The sequence below is a fragment of the Somniosus microcephalus genome, chromosome 2, assembly GCF_052327205.1.
Source record: "Somniosus microcephalus isolate GS21.2 chromosome 2, FLI_Smic_1.0, whole genome shotgun sequence".
NCBI lineage: Eukaryota > Metazoa > Chordata > Chondrichthyes > Squaliformes > Somniosidae > Somniosus > Somniosus microcephalus.
This window is the reverse complement of record NC_140988.1, coordinates 32,417,878-32,435,904: the sequence shown is the minus strand read 5'-3', so window position 1 is coordinate 32,435,904 and position 18,027 is coordinate 32,417,878.

Below are 18,027 nucleotides of genomic sequence, written 5' to 3'. Positions count from 1 at the left end.
TATTGGCGATGTCCCTAGTAGTTGCTTGAAAGGAGCCAGTGGCATAAAAGTTCAGAGCCACTGTGATCTTCACTGCCACCGACAGAGACGTCCTGGTCCTCAGTAGAGGCTGCAGATCTGGCTGCAGCAGGTGGCAGAGCTCAGTGACCACCTCCTTGCTGAAGCGCAGCCTGCGCAAATGCTGCTCCTGAGACAAATTAATGTAGGAGATAAATGGCTTGGCCCATTTTTGGTCGAATCATTATTGGCATTGTGGAAGGCACTTGACTGATCCTGTCCTTTTTAAAGAAATTTGTGCTGGGCTGAACTCTTGGAAAAAGTTTCTTTACATTCTGTTTCTCTGTGATATTGGATACAAAGACTGGTCTGCATGTCTCTCAACAGAAATATTTACTCCATGTTAGGTTGGTAAAACCCACAAAACAAAGTCTGCTCCTTTAATTTTTCCAAACGAAACAACATGAGGTAAAATCTCTACAGGGGTCCGCTGATCCCGCACCGTAACTCAGACGGAGGGTCGGCAGAAACCTTGGAGGAACAGCTATTTACGTCATTTTCTGCAGCTTCTGTTCAAGTTAGAGTGTGAGATTGGAAAATTCCCCACAGACATTAATGCCGCTTACCTTTAACACCTGGTGTGAATGGGCAGAAGTAGAGCTAGCCGGTATTTCTGCACAGACATCAAGTGATTTGACGAGGGCAAAATCAACTTCATTACTATGCTGCATGCGTGCTTAATAAGCCTACTGTTCAATACAAGCTTAATTGATTAATGCAGACATACAGCCCCAACGGAATACAACAACTGGTGGGATAATGGCAGGAACCATGACTGTCCAAACGCCTGTTACCTGCACGCCCAAGCCCCACTGACAGTAAGGTTAACACCAGTTAGAAAATTCACTTGCATGTTGCATAAATTAGCATCATTCTCACACAGTTGTGTTAAAACAGACAAAAAATACTTAGAATACAAATCATTATTAGTGCCCGTGTTATGAACTAACATGCGGAAATACATTTTTAGCAGAGGTACTGGATCATTTCACCTTCCAAGCATATTACAGTGCCGGTTTTACAATACTGCTTTATAATCATCTGGCGTTGAAAACGATTTAGTGTCAAAGTGTTACACTGGCAGGATTGTCGTCTTGTTAAACACTTTTCAAAAACATTATGATCTAAACAATGATTACCGCAACAAATGAGATAAGTGTCTTCCAATATGTTTGGCACTAATGCCCCTTCACTACCATCAATGTGAAAGAGCACACTTATTAGCCTGTCATCAGGTAACTGTGCATTTATGGATTTGATAACTCTTAACACAGTTACTTCACTGACAAGGTTTCCAATTGCCTAGTTGACTCTTGCATTACTTTTTGGGTGAATGGAAGACCCCTGCAATCTAAACAGAAATAAGTTAGTAACCTGAATCCATCAGAAAAAGAAATCTGAGGCCACATTCCCTCTCCTCATCAGTATCTATTGACCAGTGCTGCAAAATGTTGTGTGCGGATATCAAGCTAGGATACCCCTTGCCGCAGAGTTGAAGAGCCTGCCAACATTTAGGCCATCATTTAAAGGAGGGGGGGCAGGTATGGTGCACGCAACCCTGAAATGAGCGGTACACACGGGGAGTCCAGGGAACGTGAAGTCCTGGCCGATCTTAACAGCCAGGCCTCATTACCGTAACTTTTATCAGAGTTCCTCCCGGTCCCGGCCAGATCCTTGGCCAGTGAGCGGGAGCTGAAGATCGCAGGCAGGAGGCCGCAGCTGGGGATCTGCGGAAACCCGGGGCAGGGAGTTCCCAGGCTTCCTCGTGAGGGCTGGTGGAGCACTCCTGCTCCTCCTGGCCCCACAAGGAAACCAATTTTTTTTTTTAATAACCTACCTGGGCCTCTTGTGGCCATGATCTACCTCCCGGCAGCCTTGGCCTGATGGGAAACCATCACTGCTCCCCCACTCAAGCATTGGACTAAAATAGCAGATTGGCTCCTGATGATGTCATGCTTCAATGCTTCATCCAAAAGACAGCACCAGCGACAGACAGTACTCCTTCAGTAACTGCATTGAAGAGTCAATCTAGATTATGCGTTCATATCTCTGGAGTGGGTTTTGAACCCACTACCTTCTGACTCAAAGGCGACCAACTGCTGCCATGGCTGACACCTAAACTGGCACAATCAGCTGCTTATCTTGTTTCGCCAGGGTATCCGCTGAAGTTACGGTGGACAGAAATTCTACCACTAAGATATCCAGAGTAATGTATGGTACAACAGAGGTTGTGATATGCCTTAGAGTGCACACTTACTACCTTTCTGCAGAACAGAACTTTACAATTATTTACGAACACACTCATACTTTTTACTCATATTAGTGAACAGAGGGAATCTTCCGCCAACTATTTTATTAATTGAAAATCTTTTTCTTTTTGTTAACTGGATAAATATATTTTTTAAGATGAAGAAAACGGCTGTATGACTTCATATTTATACAAACCAGTTAGCTTGATCAGCCTAAGCCAACGCCAAGTTAAAGTTACAAGCTTTGGTTCCAAACTCAAGTAGACAGCTACATTTGGAGCCAATTGCATTTACTGTGTGGCTCCAAGGCATTCTCCAATTAATGCTGCTCCCAGATACTACAGTGATGGGAGGAAGCCGCCTGAATTTCGTCTCAACGCTATGCGCAGCTGGTATTTCACTATCATTTGGGCTGATCCCAAGTTGGCATTTTGGCTCTCAAGTGGGTTACTATGAAATAAAAGTGGAAACATTGGAAACACTCAGCAGGCCAGGCAGATCCTGAGATCTCTCTCTACAGATGCTGCTTGACCTTTGTTTTTATTCGTTTATGGGATGTGGGCGTCGCTGGCAAGGCCAGCATTTATTGCTCATCCCTAATTGCCCTTGAGAAGGTGGTGGTGAGCCGCCTTCTTGAACTGCTGCAGTCCGTGTGGTGAAGGTACTCCCACAGTGCTGTTAGGTAGGGAGTTCCAGGATTTTGACTCAACGACGATGAAGGATCGGCGATATATTTCCTGCTGAGTGTTTACAACATTTTCCATCTTTATTTCAGGTTTCCTCAGTATTTTGCTTTGGTCTTTTAGGGTAGCTATGCACTAAACTTTGGCTCTTAATTAAATGGACGCTTGTCTGCCAAGGATCATGTTGTCAGCAATCACTTGTTTGGCTTTTGAGAATGGAAAGAATAGTCAAAATTGTGGTCCACGGTGCGGATTACCCATTTCTCCTATCTAGATCTTTCTAGTTCACTTTCATGTATTAAGAGAATTATTCTGAGTCCTGCAGTAATTATTGACTCAAAAATTCCTGTACCCGGTCAACGAATGGCTCCCGCCATTAGTTAGACTTGCCCTCATCCGTTTAATGACAACAATGGCCCAGAAATTCTGGTCTCCACAGGTGAGTACGCAAGGGGTACTCACCCGTAGGCCTAATGGAAGTGCCAGTTTCCTGCATGCACTGCGCATGCGCGGGAAACCGGCACTTCTGTTCCCCTGAACGAAGGGGTTCAGAGGTCGGATGCATGCACAGGAGAGGCAGCGCGTGCGCATCGAACTAACGTTTTTTTTTCCGGTTTTCCCAGGAGGGTAAGTCTCCAGAAGTTACACATATAAAAAGCAGCCGCAAGGCCTGCTTTTTACAAGGTAAGTGGTGAATTAATTAAAATTAAAACATTTTTTCCACAGGTTTATTATTTTTAAATACTTTAAAGAAAGGTAAGTTTATTTTTAGCCCCATTAGAAAATAAAATTATTTTTTTCAAAAATTTAAATTATTGATTAAAATAATTATTTCATGTAATTTATAGTTTATTTAAAAAATGTGATTTAAAAAACATTTATTTGAAGATTTAGTGATGTTTTGGGGCTTATAATATTTATAAGTTTGACAGCCCTTCCTGTCAAACTTATGAATGAAGCATTCCCTGCTACCATTGGCTCTCCATGGCCCACATGATCCCAGGGGACGCTTCGAACTAACTGCGCCCCTGGGGTAGACAAGCACTGCGCGCTGGCAGTTGGAGCAGGCCCAGGATCGGAATTCCACGGGGGCCCACAGCTCAACGGCCGGCGCGCTAGGTAAGTGCAGGTCGGGGGCTTGCACCCGCGGGAAGCCCCCGACCCGAATTTCTGGGCCAATATTTTGCCATACAAGTTGCTGAAAGTGCAAGGTAGAAACTGCGTGGCGCCCTCTACAGGGCATCTGGGACCTAAGTGAACAGGGCAAGCCACTGTGTATCTCCTTAACCAATCAGAGTGAAAGATTGTGAAATGAACATCGCAAGGACTGAGTAAGGAAGTGTAAGTTAGAATGGTGAATTCAATGTCAAATCAGGCACTGAAAGAGAAATAAAGAGAGGAAAAGAACAATTGGATTAAAAGAGAGACAAATTTTTTTTTAAATGCTCATTGTAATAAAAAAAAACTATTAAAACCTGCAGGAATGAGACGGCACACGTGCACTACTTAATTTTCAGTGGCAGGGATGTTGACTGGCAATAATTAACACTTATTAGATAGTTAAAAGGGCACTTAGACTTGAAATGACTTGACTTAATTTTCTGTGGCGAGCTTACTTTGCATCTACTGTGCATGTACAGGAACTTCACGGCACTCAATGCATTTGAATGGGGAGCCCGACAGCAAGATGCCGTTTTCGCAAAGCTAGCAGCGGAGCGGCGCATCTCCGACAGCAACTTCTCCATTTCCGCTTGTAATCGCGCATTTGCCCTCGCCTGAAGTTGCTGTGCCCTTTGCAGTTAAACAACGGCAAGCCTTATTAGCCTCGCTGTTATTTTGACAGCAACTTTTGGGCCATTATCTTTCTGGTCTGTATGTACTTTTATTTGTGTAGATCTGGCTGTGCTTCTCTGCATAAAAAGTCTGCTCGAGGTAAAAAGGCACGGTTCATTTAGCTTCATTAAAAACCAGACCTTCCTCCTTGCTCACAACCTTGCCAAAATGTGACAAGAGATTTATGTGTTTGGAGTCCTGTGTCTACAGAGGACTGGCACATTAGAGCAGTCTTGTCAAAATCTGTTGGTGCTTTGGGACTGCATGCACAATTGGAAGGGAGAGATGAAGCAAGATTTACCATTCAAGCAGCGATCCTGACTTTTACATATAGTCAAGGGCTTTCAAGTCTCCACGAGAATGTGTTTTCAGGTGACAAGGAAGGGAAACGCATTATTTCTCTAGAAGCGGACATTTGAAATTCTGGCCAACGCAATCTTCACACTTAGCAAAACTTCCTTCCTGCAAGTTAATGAATCCTCCAATTATGGTGTCCCCAAAAACACTTTGCAAAATGATAAATTGGACCATAATTTACTGCATGCAAGTGCAATTTCAAAGATGTGTACAAAAATTATGCTGGGAGATTTGCACCTTGCCAATACATTGCATCACAGAAATTCTCTGAAGTTATAAGATCCGAGTTCCCTCTGGAAACCTTCCTTCCTGAAGTCACCATTACTCTTTCCACCTAGATCCCGATTAAATTGCTATCAATTAATTTACTGGAGTTACAAAAGCAAAATACTGCAGATGCTAGAAATCTGAAATAAAAACAGAAAATGCTGGAAATACTCAGCAGGTCAGGCAGGATCTTTATCAGACATAGGGTCATCGACCTGAAACGTTAACTCTGTTTACCTCTCTACAGATGCTGCCTGATGAAGGATTCGAAAATTTCATACATCTCTCCACCCCCCCGAAGATTTATTTGGTTTTTAAAAGAAACCCTGGTCAGACTGAGTTTTAAAATCAAGGGCACAACAAAATGGCTGCGGCCAGACCTCGTGACCGAAAGCCTGTCAGTTTCAATTCGGACCCTGGCAAGCTAACAGCTTGTGCATTTCAATTTCTGCAGCAAAGAGATCACAAAACCAGACAAGACTTTTGCATATGCATTGGGGACAAACCCAATTACAATCAGACCTACGCATAAAGGCCATCAAGGTGTTTGCTCAAACAATCAAAATAATCAGCGGGGCCGTCGAGACGGGGCTGGCCCCCATCAAAGAACCTGTTGGACAAAGGAGAGCAGTTGCAGAACCGGCAGGAACCGATTACCGGCCATCCAAGTCGATGGGCCAAGATCGATACCTTTTGTTTTAAACGAGCTCACCCAAATCATACAAAGGACTGTACTGATTTGCCGAGCAGTTAAGGGCTACCGAGAGGAGTATAAATATAGCCCCTCAGGAAGCCATGCTCTCTCTCTCTCTCGCCTCGCCTCCTGCGCCCAGCCTCACCATCAACCAAGGAAGAAGACCATCGAAGGAGAGCCCGCCCAGAGAGGTAGGATACCCTGTCAGAGACCTTTTAATTACTGGGGTATCTCTACCTGGATGGTGAAGTCTGTGCAACAGCGGGACCACGTGACATCTGCAGGCAACAGGGCAAAGGAGCAAGGCTTTCTTTCAACATCTCAGACTGGTGAGCATTATACTTCTGATCCATCGCAAGATAATCTAGCTAGGTGTAGAGGGTGGGAGTTAAGGGGATTGCTGAATTGTCATTTTAGCCATTTTCCCTCGATGTGCCTTTTTCTCCTCCCCTGTTAAGTGTAAGTGTACTGCATTCATATCATCCTTTTGTACAGTATTGTTATCTTATTTTCTCTGTTAATAAATTTTGGTTTTCTTTGTACCAAACCACTGGTCTGCTCGTTTGTCTATATCGCTATCTGCCAATAAGCCCGGGGATCAGAACTAAGGGGTTGACTAAGGGACTCAGATCAACTGTATATAATTACCTTTAACAATGTGTTAGCTACAGCCTGAATCTGTATCTTTGTATATACTGTTTGCATGTACAGAGCGCGGACCCTTTAAGAGCGCGGGCAAACGCGATGACGTCACGCCGTTCATCACGTGATCCCCCAACAGCGGGAAAAACGTGATGACGTCATGACGCCGGCCACGGGACCGCCCAAGCAGTCCTCGTGGAGCCTCCGAACTGATAAGACCTGTATTCGTAGTTCTCTTGCGTTTGTTTGTTAAACTCAGTTAGTTTTACATTAAACATCTTTTGATTGATCGCCTGAGTCGACCTCAGTCTCTTGATAGGAACTGGACATTCCTACATTGGTGACCCTGACTTTTGCGAACGGTTTTCGCAGAAGGAACGAAGCATGGAAACAAACACCATTGCATTGAAGCTACCGCAATTCTGGGAGCAACAAGCGACCTTGTGGTACATCCAGGTTGAAGCCCAGTTTGCACTATGGAACATCGTTGCGGATCAGACTTTTACGTGGTCTCCGCACTTGACAGTTCCACTGCCTCACGGATCATCAGCCTGCTTGAGAACCCCCCCGGACGACCGCAAGTATGAAACACTCAAGGCGCGGTTGTTACAGGTCTTCGGGCTCACGAAGTCGGAGCGCGCCCGCCGACTGCTCGCTATGCCCGGCCTCGGGGACTCCAAGCCGTCTGAGCTTATGAGCCAAATGCTCACGCTCCTTGGCTCCGAACCGGAATGCTTCCTCTTTAGGGAGCTATTCCTCAGTCAGTTACCGGAGCAAGTACAAGCTGCCCTGGCCAGGTCCGAAGTCACAGACTGCGCAGCGCTTGCTGCCGAAGCGGACAAGATTTTCGTGGTGACGCAGCAGTACTGCGCTGCCACGAAGCGCCCATCCCACACAGACGCCGCCCCAGCTCCTCAACGTTCGGGGCTGTGCTTCTACCACGCGCGGTTTGGCGCGAAAGCCAGATGTCGCCGCCCTCCCTGCAGCTTCTCTCCCCCCAAAAAAAACAACTGCAACCCCGGCAAAAGAAGAACGGGTCTGACGGGTGCCCCGCGGCTGCGATGGCAATCGGAAATGCTGGCAAGCTGCTGTTCATCACCGATTCCATCTCTGGTCGGCAATTCCTATGCGATACCAGTGCACAGTGCAGCATTCTACCCGCGTCCGCTATCGATGTACAAGCTGGGAGGCACGGCCTCTCCCTCGAAGCGGCTAATGGCGGAGCTGTTCGGACTTTCGGCAAACGGCGGGTCCAGGTGTGCTTCGGCAACCAACGATTTGTTTGGGAATTTGTTACGGCCAAGGTTTCACAGGCCATTCTTGGTGCGGATTTCCTGTGCGCCAACGGCCTCCTGGTCGATGTGCGGAACTGGCGGCTGATCAACGCGGCCACGTTTCACTCTATTCCTTGCCACCATTGTAACACCATGTCGCGCTCCGTCTCCTGCGCTTTCCCAACTCTGGATGAGTTCGCTCGCCTGCTAAGTGAATTTCCAGACCTGACCAGACCTACGTTCTCCTCTATGGCCACGAAACATGGTGTGGAACACCACATCACCACCACCAGCCCCCCGGTCCACGCGTGGGCCCGGCGCCTCGAACCCGGCAAGCTGGCGGTCGCGAAGGCGGAGTTTGCTACAATGGAACGCCTGGGGATTATTCGCCGGTCGATTAGTCCCTTGTCTTCGCCTCTCCACATAGTATCGAAACCTGGTGGCGGACGGCGGCCATGCGGCGACTATCATAGATTCATAGATTCATAGAAGATTGGAGCAGGAGTAGGCAATTCGGCCCTTCAAGCCTGCTCCACCATTCAATGAGATCATGGCTGATCATCCAATTTCAGTACCCTGTCCCTGCCTTCTCCCCATATCCTTGATCCCTTTAACCTCAAGAAATATATCCAACTCTTTCTTGAATATATTTAATGAACTGGCCTCCACTGCCCTCTGTGGCAGAGAATTCCACAGGTTCACCACTCTCTGGGTGAAGAAATTCCTCCTCATTTCAGTCCTAAATGGCTTACCCCTTATCCTTAGACTATGACCCCTGGTTCTGGACTCCCCGGCCATCAGAAACATCCTTCCTGCATCTAGTCTGTCCAGACCTGCCAGAATTTTATAGGTTTCGATGAGATCCCCTCTCAATCTTCTAAACTCCAGTGAGTATAAGCCCAATCGACACAATCTCTCCTCATACGTCATTCCTGCCATCCCAGGTGTCAGCCTGGTGAATCTTCGCTGCACTCCCTCCATGGCAAGAACATCCTTCCTCAGGTAAGGTGACCAAAACTGCACACAATACTCAAGGTGCGGTCTCACCAAGGCCCTGTACAACTGTAGCAAGACATCCTTGTTCCTCTATTCGAACCCTCTTGCTACGAAGGCCAACATACCATTTGCCTTCTTAACCGCCTGCTGCACCTGCATGCTTACCTTCAGCGACTGGTGCACAAGGACACCCAGGTCTCTTTGCACTTCCCCTTCTCTCAACCTATTGCCATTCAAATAATAATCTGCCTTCCTGGTTTTGCCACCAAAGTGGATAACCTCACATTTATCCACATTATAGTGCATTTGCCATGTTTCTGCCCAATCACCCAACTCGTACAGGGGCGGCAACTTAACGACGCTACCACGCCTGATCGATACCCGATCCCCCACATTCAGGATTTCTCTGCCCATTTGGCAGGGAACACCGTGTTTTCCAAGGTGGATCTTGTCCGAGGCTACCACCAGGTCCCTGTACACCCGCAGGACGTGCAGAAGACCGCAGTCATCACCCCATTCGGCCTTTTTGAATTTTTGAGGATGCCTTTTGGGTTGAAGAACGCCGCCCAGGCCTTCCAGCGCCTCATGGACTCCGTGCTGCAGGACCTCAAGTTCCTTTTCGTCTACTTAGACGACATCCTCGTGGCCAGTCGAAATAAGGAGGAACACATCGCGCACCTACGCACCCTCTTTCGACGCCTCAGCCAACACGGCCTGATTCTAAACCCGGCCAAGTGTCAGTTTGGTCTGCCCCACATTGATTTCCTGGGACATCGCATTACATCAGGGGGAACGGTGCCTTTGCAAGTGAAGGTAGAGGCGGTGACATCCTTTCCGCACCCGCAGAACATCAAGGCCCTGCAGGAGTTCCTCGGAATGGTAAATTTTTACCACCGTTTCGTGCCTAAGGCAGCTCTGCTCATGCAGCCCCTGTACGAGGCCCTCAAGGGCAGGTCTGGCAAGGGTCCGGTAAGCTGGATGGTCGACATGGACCGGGCGTTCGATGACACAAAACGCGCCCTAGCCAACGCGACCATGCTGGCGCACCCGCTGCCAGGTGCCACCACCGTCCTCACCACCGACGCGTCAGACTACATCATCGGTGCAGTGCAGGAACAGTGGGTAAATGGAACGTGGCAACCGCTGGCGTTCTTCAGCCGTCAACTACGGTGAGACGAACGAGCGTACAGTACCTTCGGCCGGGAGTTGCTGGCTCTTTTTCTGGCCATCCGCCATTTCCGGTTCTTGTTGGAAGGATGTCCTTTCACTGCTTTTGTGGGCCATAAGCCACTAACGTTCGCTATGGCCAAGACCGCCGAACCGTGGTCAGCCCGACAACAACATCAGTTAATGTTTCTCTCTGAATTCACTACTGATGTTCAGCACGTGGCCGGAAAAGACAACCTGGTGGCAGATTGCCTCTCCCGTGCAACCGTTCATGCAGTCCAGCTGGGCATCGACTATGCCCTCATGGCTGCGGATCAGGCCTCGGATCCAGAGGTGCAGGCTTACCGAACTGACATCTCTAGCCTCCAGTTGGCCGATGTCCCATTCCATTCCGCAGGCACCACGCTGCTTTGTGACGTCTCCGTACGAGACCCTCGCCCTATCGTGCCAGTTGCCTGGCGCTGCAAAGTGTTCGACGCCATTCACGGGTTGTCACACCCCGGAATGAAGGCCTCTCAGAGGCTGATGTAATCCAAGTTCGTCTGGCGGGGCATGCATAAAGATGTCCGCGACTGGGCCAACACCTGCGTGGTCTGCCAGAGGGCCAAGGTTCAGCGCCACATCAAAGCTCCATTGGCCAACTTTGCAGTTCCGGAACGACGGTTCGACCATGTGGGGCCACTTCCACCTTCCCATGGGTTTACACATATCCTAACGATGGTAGACTGCACCACTAGATGGCCAGAGGCAGTTCCCTTGTCATCCACCACTTCGGCAGACGTAGCCAGGGCGTTCATCTCCTCTTGGGTCGCCCGTTTCGGGGTACCCGCGGACATCTCTTCTGACCGTGGACCGCAGTTTACCTCTGAGCTCTGGAACGCAGTGGCTCAGGGGCTCGGCATCAAGCTACATCGCACCACAGCCTACCATCCATAGGCGAACGGCCTGTGCAAATGATTTCACAGGTCACTAAAAGCCACACTGAGGGCCAGCCTCCAAGGGGCTGGATGGGCAGACAAGCTACCGTGGGTCCTGTTGGGTCTTCGCACGGCACCCAAGGAAGATCTTCACTCGTCCTCTGCAGAGCTAGTCTATGGTCAGCCGCTGCGAGTGCCAGGGGACTTTCTTCCAACGCCAACAGAACCATGGTCCACATCGTACCAACTCCTCAGCCACCAGGAGGCAGCCAGGTGTTTTGCACCAGTACCAACATCGCATCACGGCTTTCAGAGCTCCCACGTCTCAGCAGAGCTGAAGAAAACCGAATATGTGTTCATCCACCACGACGCTCATCGGGATCCGCTCAAGGCCCCTTACACTGGTCCTTTCCATGTGCTAGAGCCGGGAGACAAAACTTTCTCGGTGGATATCGGAGGTAAGCCGGACCACATTTTGGTTGACCGGTTGAAGCTGGCACACTTGGGCCTTGACCGCCAAAACATGGTTGACCGCCCACAGTCGCCGTGCCAGATCAAGCGCAACCACTCGCCAGCCCGCCCGCCGTCCAGCAGCTTCCACTTCAGGTGTACAGAAGTCGCTCTGACAGGCTTGTCAGGCCTCCTCGCCATTTTACTTTTCCTGTTAAAGACAATTCTGGGGGGGCACATGTGGCAGAGCCACTAAGGGACTCGGATCAACTGTATATAATTCCCTTTAACAATGTGTTAGCTACAGCCTGAATCTGTACCTTTGTATATACTGTTTGCATGTACAGAGCGCGGACCCTTTAAGAGCGCGGGCAAACGCGATGACGTCATGCCGTTCATCACGTGATCCCCAACGGCAGGAAAAACGTGATGACGTCATGACGCCGGCCACGGGACCGCCCAAGCAGTCCTCGTGGAGCCTCCGAACTGATAAGACCTGTATTGGTAGTGCCCTTGCGTTTGTTTGTTAAACTCAGTTAGTTTTACATTAAACATCTTTTGATTGATCACCTGAGTCGACCTCAGTCTCTTGATAGGCACTGGACATTCCTACAGGGTGAGCGATTTGAACTGCTCAGAGATAAGGCAGCTGGAGACATAACCGACTGGCCAAAGCAAGTAGCAAAAACCCCCTACGGAATGGCGACCGGTGGCTGGACCCCGGCAGCAGTGTGCGATATAGCAGACAGTGGTGCGGACAAAGGAGCCATAATGGAAGAGAGGTTGTCCGATTATGTGTTTAGAAAGGTGAATGTCACCAAAAAGTGGATACTCACCCTATTACAGGTTGAGCGTCCCATAGATGCAGCTGCCCAGTAGACGGCCAGTAAACAACATAAGGGGTCAATAGAGAAAGCAGTGTGGCTTATGTGCTACAAGAAACAGGCCCTACTGTTGGACGGAGTTGTAGCAGCACAGGCTCCCAAGCTTAAGAAATCGGCCCTAGAAATCCAGGACAAGGAGATAGAGATACAGGATAAGGCTTTAGCAGAGGAGAAATTGATAGTGGTGCTTCAGGCGCTAAACCAAGAAAGAGTGCAGGCGGCAAAAGAACACAAGGCAAAAATAGAGCGCCTGGATAGCCGGGTCGCTGAAGTTAAGAATAATACAAGAGCAAAAATAGAGTGCCTGGAATGCCAGACCGCCGAAGTCAAAGGTAGCGCAAGGTACAAGGTGGAGTGTTTGGAGTTCCAGGTCAGAGAGGCAAAAGGTAGTGAGATAAGGTTACAGGACAAAAGAGAGCTTGGACCTGGGGGAGAGCAGAGGCGTGACCGGCGGCAGTTAAAAGCGGCGTCAGCGAACGAGGCCCGACCAGAGAGCTTGGACCTGGGAGAGAGCAGAGGCACGACCGGCGGCAGTTAAAAGCGGCGGCAGCGAACGAGGCCCGACCAGAGAGCTTGGACCTGGGGGAGAGCAGAGGCGCGACCGGCGGCAGTTAAAAGCGGCGGCAGCGAACGAGGCCGGACCAATTCAACAGCAGAGGAGAGAGGTAAAAAGTAATCCAAGTGTGACATCACCAGGAAGCAGGTAAGTGATTGGATGGTGAGTATTTCTTTTATTACAAGCTTAAATTCTGCGGTTTATATTTTCTTGGGTCTCTGTGGTGTAGTGGGGACAGTTGGTAAATAAGTGCCCTAGAGTATATCTTTAACTGGTGGTATTGAATTAATTTAAATTAATTAAAGGGGTAAGTCATGCCAGGAGAGCCCAGCCCCGTGTTATGCTCCTCTTGCTCTATGTGGGAATTCAGGGACGCTGCCGGTGTCCCTGATGACCACGTGTGCCAGAAATGCATCCAGCTGCAGCTACTAACGGGCCGTATTGAGGCGCTGGTGCTGCGGATGGATGGGTTGTGGAGCATTCACGGTGCTGAGAGGGTCGTGGATTACACGTTTGATGAGTTGGTCACGCCACAGGGTAGGGCTGCACAGGCAGAAGGGAAATGGGTGACCGCCAGGCAGAGCAGTAGAAGCAGGCAGGTAGTGCAGGAGACCCCTGTGGCCATCCCCCTTTCAAACAGGTATACCAATTTGGATACTGTTGAGTGGGATGACTCACCAGAGGAAGGCAGCAGCAGCCAACTTCCTGGCACCGGGGGTGTTGCTGCTGCTCAGGAAGGGAGGAAAAAGAGTGGGAGAGCAATAGTGGCAGGGGATTCTATCGTAAGGGGAACAGATAGATGGTTCTGTGGCCGTAGACGTGACTCCAGGATGGTTTGTTGCCTCCCTGGTGCCAGGGTCAAGGATGTCACTGAATGGCTGCAGGACATTCTGAAGGGGGAGGGTGAACAGGCAGAGTTCGTGGTTCACATTGGGACCAACGACATAGGTAGGAAGAGGGATGAGGTCCTGCAACAAGAATTTAGGGAGCTAGGTAGCAGATTAAAGAGCAGGACCTCAAAGGTTGTAATCTCTGGATTACTCCCGGTGGCACGTGCTAGTGAGTATAGGAATAGGAGGATAGAGCAGATGAATGCATGGCTAAAGAGTTGGTGCAGGAGGGAGGGCTTTAGTTTCCTGGATCACTGGGCTGCTTCTGGGAAAGGTGGGACTTGTACAAGTCAGACGGGTTGCACCTGAACCAGAGCGGGACAAATATCCTTGCGGGGAGGTTTGCTAGCACTGTTCGGTGGGGCCAAAACTAAAATGGCAGGGGGTTGGGAACCTGAGCAGGGAGACAGAGGAAAGGAAAACAGGGATAAAAGCAAAAGGTAGGAAGGAGAAAAACAAAAGTGGCAGTCAGAGAAATCAACGGTTTAAATCAAACATGGCCACAGTAAATATTAATTCTAATAGGTCTAAGAGCGTTAAAAAAACAAGCCTGAAGGCTTTGTGTCTTAATGCGAGGAGCATTTGTAATAAGGTGGATGAATTGGCTGCGCAAATAGAGGTAAACGAATACGATTTGGTTGGGATTACAGAAACGTGGCTCAAGGATAGCCAAGACTGGGAACTCAACATCCAGGGGTATTCGATATTCAGGAAAGATAGGCAAAAAGGAAAGGGAGGTGGGGTAGCATTACTGGTTAAAGAAGGGATTAATACAATTGTAATGAAGGATATTAGCTCTGATGATGTGGAATCTGTATGGGTAGAATTGAGAAATACTAAGGGGAAAAAAACATTAGTGGGAGTGGTATATAGACCTCCAAACAGTAAGGTGGAGGTTGGGGATGGCATTAAAAGGGAAATTAAAGAAGCGTGCAATAAGGGCACAGCAGTCATCATGGGTGACTTTAATCTACATATAGATTGGGCCAACAAAATTAGTAACAATACTGTGGAGGAGGAATTCCTGGAGTGTTTACGGGATGGTTTCCTGGACCAATATGTCGAGGAACCAACCAGAGATCAGGCCATCTTAGACTGGGTATTATGCAACGAGAAAGGATTCATTAGCAATCTTGTTGTACGAGGCCCCTTGGGTTGGAGCGATCATAATATGATCGAATTCTTCATTAAGATGGAGAATGAAGTAGTTGACTCAGAGACAAGGGTCCTCAATTTAAATAAAGGAAACTACGATGGTCTGAGGAGCGAGTTGGGTAGGATTGAGTGGGGAATGGCGCTCAAAGGGTTGACGGTGGATAGGCAATGGCAAATATTCAAAGACCGAATGGATGAGCTACAGAATTTGTTCATCCCAGTTTGGCGTAAAAATAAAACAAAAAAGGTGATTCAACCATGGCTAACAAGGGGAATTAGGGATATCATAAGATCCAAGGAGAGGACATATAAATTGGCTAGAAAAAGCAATAATTCTGAGGATTGGGAGCAGTTTAGGAGTCAACAAAGGAGGACAAAGGGATCAATTAAGAAAGGGAAAATAGAATATGAGAGTAAGCTGGCAGGGAACATAAAAACTGACTGTAAAAGCTTTTATAGATATGTGAAGAGAAAAAGATTAGTGAAGTCAAGTGTAGGTCCCTTACAGTCAGAACCAGGGGAATTTATAATGGGAAACAAGGAAATGGCAGACCAACTAAATGCATACTTTGGTTCTGTCTTCACAAAGGAGGACACAAATAACCTCCCAGAGATGCCGGGGAACATAGGGTCTGATGAAAGCGAGGAACTGAAAGAAATCAGTATTTGTAGGAAAATGGTGTTAGGAAAATTTATGGGACTGAAGGCCGATAAATCCCCAGGGCCTGATGGTCTACATCCCAGGGTACTTAAGGAAGTGGCCCTAGAGATAGTAGATGCATTACTGATCATCTTCCAGAACTCGATAGACTCTGGAACGGTACCCATGGATTGGAGGGTAGCTAATGTTACCCCACTATTCAAAAAAGGTGGTAGAGAAAAAGCGGGGAATTATAGACCGGTAAGCCTGACATCAGTAGTGGGGAAAATGCTAGAGTTTATTATAAAAGATGTAATAGCAGAGCACTTGGAAAGCAGTGACAGGATCGGACAAAGTCAACATGGATTTACAAAAGGTAAATCATGCTTGACTAATCTACTGGAATTTTTTGAGGATGTAACTGGTAAAATAGATAAGGGAGAACCAGTGAATGTGGTGTATTTGGACTTTCAGAAGGCTTTCGATAAGGTCCCACACAAGAGATTAGCATGCAAAATTAAGGCACATGGGATTGGGGGCAAGGTATTGACTTGAATAGAGAACTGGTTGGCGGACAGAAAGCAAAGAGTTGGAATAAACGGGTCGTTTTCCAAGTGGCAGGCAGTGACTAGTGGGGTACCGCAAGGATCGGTCCTAGGACCCCAGCTGTTCACAATATATACTAATGATCTGGATGAGGGAATTGGATGTAAAATCTCCAAATTTGCAGACGACACAAAGCTGGGCGGGAGGGTAAGCTGCGAGGAGGATGTCGGGAAACTCCAGTAGGATTTGGACAGGTTGGGTGATTGGGCAGAAACATGGCAAATGCACTATAATGTGGATAAATGTGAGGTTATCCACTTTGGTGGCAAAAACAGGAAGGCAGATTATTATTTGAATGGCAATAGATTGGGAGAAGGGGAAGTGCAAAGAGACCTGGGTGTCCTTGTGCACCAGTCGCTGAAGGTAAGCATGCAGGTGCAGCAGGCGGTTAAGAAGGCAAATGGTATGTTGGCCTTCGTAGCAAGAGGGTTCAAGTACAGGAACAAGGATGTCTTGCTACAGTTGTACAGGGCCTTGGTGAAACCGCACCTTGAGTATTGTGTGCAGTTTTGGTCACCTTACCTGAGGAAGGACGTTCTTGCCTTGGAGGGAGTGCAGCGAAGATTCACCAGGCTGATACCTGGGATGGCAGGAATGACGTATGAGGAGAGATTGTGTCGATTGGGCTTATACTCACTGGAGTTTAGAAGATTGAGAGGGGATCTCATCGAAACCTATAAAATTCTGTCAGGTCTGGACAGACTAGATGCAGGAAGGATGTTTCTGATGGCCGGGGAGTCCAGAACCAGGGGTCATAGTCTAAGGATAAGGGGTAAGCCATTTAGGACTGAAATGAGGAGGAATTTCTTCACCCAGAGAGTGGTGAACCTGTGGAATTCTCTGCCACAGAGGGCGGTGGAGGCCAGGTCATTAAATATATTCAAGAAAGAGTTGGATATATTTCTTGAGGCTAAAGGGATCAAGGGATATGGGGAAAAGGCAGGGACAGGGTACTGAATTTGGATGATCAGCCATGATCACATTGAATGGTGGAGCAGGCTCGAAGGGCCGAATGGCCTACTCCTGCTCCTATCTTCTATGTTTCTATGTTTCTATAAGAGAACAGGAGGAGAAGGTTAAAGAAGTAAAAGCAGCCTATAGGCTAGCTTGCGACCGAGGCTTTGAGGAAGCAGATCATGGCCCCTGTAGGGAAGAGATAGAAACCTTGAGTATGGTTTTAGTGAGGGCTAAGGGGATGATATGTCTTAGCAGCCCAAAGGCAAGCCAGTGGAACTTTACCGGCAACCCAAGCAGAACGGTCCCACAGGCAGCGCAAAGAGATGAGCCAGCAAGGGAACCAGAGGTTTCACAGCCACCACCCATAGCTCCGAGCTTTCAGGAGGTCTGGCAGCATAGGGTGGTGAAAGATGAAGTGGTAGGGGAGGTACAGCAGCCCCCGCTAGATAGGCCGGGGCCGGGACCGGTGTACCCCCTCCGACAACGGAGGTATGGCCCGCCTGGCGATGACGATGAATAAGGAGCCGTCCAAAACCAGTTTGTGGTACCGCATGGCACCCAGCAACTCAGGGCCATGGTTAGCCACATCCCCAAGCTCTCCAAAAAGGGAGACCCCTCACTGCATTTTAGAGAGATAGAACAGGCAGCTTGCGTTAATGACTGCGATGACGCAGCGCAAGCCAAGATGCTGCTGTTTTCTCTGGAGGGTAAACTCCTCCAGACCCTATCAGATGAATGTAAGAAGGGGCAGAA